General features: G+C 42.6%; 1 pseudogene; it reads right to left on the reverse strand.

The window, feature by feature from the left end:
- Positions 1 to 768: 768 nt before the first annotated feature.
- LOC138075739 (sorting nexin-17-like) lies at positions 769 to 2,568 on the reverse strand (annotated as a pseudogene).
- Between the last annotated feature and the right edge of the window lie 3,699 nt (positions 2,569 to 6,267).

Consider the following 6,267-nt stretch of genomic DNA (forward strand, 5'->3'; position numbering starts at 1 on the left):
GGACTTGTTTGACTTCATGTTTCACTAGGTTTATAACTATTTAATTTTTTGAAGCTATTGTAAACTGTATTAATTCCAGTGTATAGAAAGAGAATTTGTTGACTTTGCATCATGTGATCTTATGAAATGTACTTACTCCAGAAACTCTGGTAGGGTCTTAGGATTTTCTACATTGACAATCATGTCACCTGTGAATAAGAGTGTTTTGTTTTTCCTTTCCAATCTGGCTGTTTTATATTTCCTTTTCTTTCTTGATTGGACTGGCCAAGCCTTCCAGTATAATGCTAAACAGGAGTGACAGGAGTGGGTATTCTTGTTTTGTTCCTTATCTCAGAGGGAAAGCATTGTCTCTGACAATTAAGTGTGATATGTACAATAGGTTTTGTTTGTTTGTTTTAGGCAGCAATCAGGCTGAATTTAATGACGGGGAGCTGGGCCAGACCATACACAGACCTCTGCCCATCCCCTTGGCTCATGGCCCCCAGAAGCCAGAAGCAGCCTGGAGGGAACTGTAGTTCCTCCCCAGGCAGGTAGCCATGGTCCCGTGGACTTTGTGCAAAATTTGGCACTGAGGGCCGGCTCTAGGTGATCCTTTGTGTAGCCAGCCCTAGGATGGGGGAGAGGGGGAAAAAGAGGTGGGCCGAGAAGAGAAAAGGGGACAAGACAAAGGAAAATGCTCCCTGTTTGGGAGGCAGGGTAGGATACAGGCACAGGGCTAGTTTCTGAACATTCCCCCAGGGCAAAGGGCAGACATCCGAGCGCTGGAGATCACAGGTACTCGTCTCCAATGCCCTTGAATGCGAAACTGCCGTGGACAGCACTGGCACTGGCATCTGTACCGGGAGTACCAATCACCTGCAGGCTCACAGCACTCAGCTTGTTTGAGAGTTTGACCATGGACTCCCGGGTGGCATCTGGTGACTCAAGCAGTGGTGGTGACTTCACGGCTTGCTGGCTGGCTGAGCATCTCAGGGTGCCCCCTACCAGCCGGTGCAGCATCTTCCTGATACTGTTGCCAGATTGCTTCACCATCAGTTCATCTACCATGGACTGCAAGCAGATACTCATCATGATAGCCTGGGGGCTGGTGATGGTGACCCACTGTAGCTGGTCGTTGCTCATGAGGTATTCAAAAGCCAATTCCAGGCGCACCTCACCCTGGCCGAGGCTGCTTGTGCCTCGGCTGGGCAGTGGCACAGAGGAGGTGACCCACCAGCATCGCATGCGGGTGACCGGGAAGGAGACTTCATGGAGTTGCTGGCCAGGCAGGTGGAGCCTCACTGTTGCCTGCGCTCACCACCACCAGACGGACAGTCCTTCTCTGGTAAGTCAGCCATACAGGCATTGAAGCGCAAGTAGCCATAGTGCCGCAGTGTCTGGGCCAGCAGCAGGAACTCCTTCTTGGAGACCTCCTGCAGTGATTTGAGCTACTACTGTTCCTTGGCGACCAGGATCCACACACGCTTAATGTCTGCTACCATCTGAGCATAAAGCAGGTTCAGGCTGTAAGAAACGCCGCGGGAAGAAGGAACCACCCCTATGGACCGTTGAACAGGGCCTTTTATTGGGCGGTCGCTCTCGGGCAGAACTCCCGGGGGCGGGTAAGCAGGGGAGCAAGGGGGGTCTGCGAAGCAAAGGGAGTCTGCGAGGTGTGAGGGGTGGGGAAGGGGTTTTATAGCCCGGGCCGGGGCTCCCATATAAGGAAGAAAACGTGGGCTCAGCGGTGATTGGTGTTCAAGGGCTCCGTGTCGGTTCCTGATTGGACGGCGAGGGCCTCGTGTCGGCTCCTGATTGGTCGGCTTGGTTGCCGGCCCGTCTCTGGGGTGTGTCTGCAGCCCCTCTGCTGGGGCATGTCCCGACATGCCCGGGCATGCCCAGGCATGCCTGACCTCGCCCTGACCTTTCACAGGCCAGCCCGGTTCTCCATGACATTGTCATCATAGGTAGAGTCCAAATAACTCTTCCTTAGCACAGTCTTATACTCTTGACTCTGAAGACTGGTAACAGACACACAAGGCAACTCAAACTCTTGCAACTTCCGTACAAACAAAACAGTCTCCATCCTATTTTTCTCGAACTAGAAAAAGACTGAAGTAGCCGATCAAGTCATCTGGAATATCCAGCTTTGCAGCCACACCCTCCAGGACATATTCAGTCTGATCTGAAGTTAGCATGTTGACCAGAACTTTCTGCCCGTTGCCGAGCAGCATTTCCAAAGAGATCTCTTCTGTGAGGACGTGTTGTATCTCCTGCTGTGCCTGACGCAGGAAACTACTGAAGGTCTCACTGCTCCCAAGCAATGGGTCTTCCCGAACAGCTTGCATATACTTCTCTAACTGCTCTCTCCTGTTTCACCTCAGCCGGTGTCAAAGCCAAAAGCTTCTTTGGGGAAAATGCAGGAAGCACACTGGCCCCATATTCCTTCCGAAGCTGCTCGAGCAGCCCCAGGAGCTGGGTGTTGCGCACCCAACAGTGCAGGACTCCATTCACGTGAATGTTATAAACCACGTTGGCTGAGCCGCCCCTCTCCCCGCTGCGTGACTCGGTTTCAGGAATGGAAAAGTACATATTCCCTGCAGCAGGGCCTGGCCAGGCTCCGGACTATGAGGGGCGAAGCAGCTTTGCACGCTCACCTCCACTCCTCAGCGCATCTCCGCAGTCTCAGCGTACAGGGGCGGGGTGCTTACAATGGGTTTTTAAAAAGTAGATGCTCTTTAGGAGTTCCCTGGTGACCTAGTGATTAGGATTTGGTGCTTTCAGTGCCATGGGTCTAATCCATGACCAGGAAACTGGGATCCCACAAGCTGTGGGAAAATTAATTATAAAAATAGATGCTCTTTTATAGGTTGAATAAGTTCCATTCTTTTCCTAGTTCCCTGAGTTTGTCATAAATAAATGTATTTTTGTCTCCATGGTACTAGTGTTAATTTCCAGGTTGCTAGTTGTGCTAATCTGAGGTAAAGGAATATCAGAGAACATAAATTGTAAATTCACTATCAGTTCTGTGATGCTTTGAATTCTACTGTTGTTCTCCAATTCACCTGCGATTAATAAAGTTCTCAAATAGCTGCTCCATGCAGTTTACCCAGATTTTAGGGTTGTTGTCTATGTGAGAAAAAAGGTGAAGCATGCTTATTTCAACTTACCCAGAGCTGGAACCCTAATACTATTAGTTTTTCTAGTGCTTTTCCAATCTTTATACAATATTCTTTCTTTCCTATATTACTGGTTCTCCACTCTGACACCTAACCCCTGCCTCTGCAAATCTTCATAAATTAGTTTACTTCTTTCCAAAGCCTATATTTTATTTTCCTTTTTTTGTTGTCCACAATCTTCTTCCCTGTCCCACCTGCTAGTATTAATACTGGAAGTATACCTGTCATTAAGGAAATGCAGATCAAAACAGCATTATGATACATACTTACATCCCTTGTCACTTTTTAAATTGTGATATGATACATAATAAAATTCACAATTTGAAGTATTTAATTCATCAGTTTATTAGTATATTTACATTTCATCATCACTAATTTCAGAACATTTTCATCATCCCCTGAAAAAGCCCCGTATCTTTAGCAAACTCGACCCCCTGCAGCTTCCAGTTCCTGGAAAATACTAATTCACTTTTGCTCTCTAAAGATTTGTCTATTCTTGATATGTAATACATGTGAACTTTTATGTCTAACTACTTTCACTTAGCATGTTTTCAACATTCATCCGTGTTATAGCATGTATCATATTTCCATTATTTTTATATTGCTAATAATATCCCATTGTACAACTATAACATTTTTTATCCATTTATCAGTTGGTAGATTTAGGGGCCCTTTCTACTTCAGGGCCACTGTGAATAATGCTGCTATGTATATTCATATATAAGGTTTTTTGTGGACATAAGATTTCATTTCTCTTGGGTATATACAATGCTTAACAGCTGAATTGCTGGGACAAATGGAAATTCTATGTTTAACTTTTGAAGTTACTGGTCAAATGTTTTCTTCAATGCCTGCACAATTTAAATTTCCACAAGCAGTGTATGAGGGTTCTAATTTCTTCACATCCTTGATAACATGTATTAATCTTGATTATAGCTATATTAGGGGAGGTTAAGTGGTATCTCAATGTTTTTCTGTTTCTTTGGTGAACTGTGAGATTTTATTTTCCCAATTAGGGATCAAACCTGGGCCCTTGGTAGTGACAGCACAGAGCCTTAACCACTGAACTGCCAGGGAACTCACTCAGTGTGATTTTGATTTGAATTTCCCTGAAGGCTAATGATTTTGAATGCCTGTTTATATGCTGACTGGCCAGTTGTATATCTTATTGTGAGAAATGTCTACTCAAATTCTTCAATAATAATCTTTCTACCACTTTAGTTTCTTTAGTGTCAAGTAATGCTTCCTGAGATGATGTTTCTCATCATTTGGGGGTTTGTAGTTATAAAAACTTGACATAAGCTTTAAAAATACTCTTTTGGCAAGTAGGATATAATTGGTGATATACTAAACTGCCCAACTTTTCATAGGAGTTGGCTTTCTGTCTTCATGACTTACTCAGAATGTATCTAGATTTCTTATTTCTGCTCTAATGCTCTAATTATGTCTCTACTTATAATATTTTCTTAAAAATTATTGGAGATGCTCTCCAAATTGTGCAAATTCACTCTCAAAATGTAAAGAGCTTAAATCAACCCAACCACATTAAAAAAACCCAACAAAACATTAAGGTATGTAAGACAGTAGAGTTGTGTTTTTCCTATTCTGTTTTCGGGAAGCTGTGGTTGGTCTTGAAGGTAAGGGAGAGTGGGAAACTGACCATGGAAAGCCAAAATGCCAAACAAATGAATACAACAAATATCATACAAATTGTTTAAACCATGGAGAAGGAGCCTAAAGAATGCCCACTTTATCCCCAATCCAGCATTCTTTAGAAGCAAAAATGCAAAACCAAAAATGTTCATAAACATAAAATCTCAGCACCTAAAACATTGCTCCTGGCACATAAGTGCTCTATATCAATATCTGATGTTGAATGAATAAATGAACATTCACAGTACATATCTCTCCAACAGTTTTAGGGAGCAAACATCCACAGGCAGAGATAAAGACAGAACTAGTTTTTGGCAGCACGGTTAATACATCAATTTGGGAATTAAAGGTGATAAATCCTAGCTTATGGCACCAGGACTGGTTGCAAAAAACACTTTGTTGATTAAGTCAATAGTTATAAAGTAAGGTAAGCTGAACTGGCCATGAAGGCATCTGTCAAAGTAGTTTGCACCACACTTCTTGACTATTAGAACACTGACTGCTGAAGCACAGAATAATAACCTTAGAACAACAGAAAGGGGATCAAGGGAACAAGTGGACACCAACCACAAAAAAAGGAGAGAAACTTCATTAAGAGAATGTATGGTACCAAATAAGGAGGAAACTAGAATAGGAATATTAAATATCCACTTCATTTTTCATCTTAGCAGTTATTGAAATGTTATGGTTAAATGCTAATTGTAAAAAATACAATCAAACAGGAATGCTTAGAAGGAAGTAGATTACAAATTATAGTAAAAAGCATTTTTACTATAGTATTTTTAGCATTCATTTACACATTATTTCAAGAAAAAAAGAAAGAACACCAATGAAAAGTAGGTAAATGAGGGCACTTTTTGAGCTTCAGGGTAAATGTCCCATATGAAAATGTTAAAGAGTAATTACAATTATTTTGTTCTTTGATGGCTTCTAGGAAACCAACAATTAACTATTACTACTGAACTCTTAATGAGCAAATCACACTGGGGCTTGTTAAAAGTTAGCAGTTGATCATGAAGTTTCAATTTTTAATAAGTTGCTCAAGTGATCACTACAGGAATCTAGGATTCCTTGTGGACCACCCTTATAATTATGAGGCATTAGGGCTGCCTGTTGGTTCTCATAAATGAATACCGTGGGGTGTGGAGGAGACCAAGAGGGTCCTCTTACAGAGTCATATTGAGAAGCTGTTGGTCAAGTTCTGGTAGCCCTCTGAGGGAAGAAAAGACAGCTCCCATGTTCTCAGTTAAGCTTGTGCCATGTGGAGACAGCCTCTGTTGACTGGGAATTCTTTCTCATAGACGGATTAGGGCAGAGACTATCTAGGATTCTTTATCTCTAACAAAGAAACTGTTTATGCATGAAATGTCATAATGTCTGAGATTGGCTTCAAATATTCCAAAACAAAATATTCCAAATATTCAAATATTCCAAAACACACCCATCCCAAACAAAATAA

Source organism: Capricornis sumatraensis, chromosome 3 (genome assembly GCF_032405125.1).
Source record: "Capricornis sumatraensis isolate serow.1 chromosome 3, serow.2, whole genome shotgun sequence".
NCBI classification, from domain to species: Eukaryota; Metazoa; Chordata; class Mammalia; order Artiodactyla; family Bovidae; genus Capricornis; species Capricornis sumatraensis.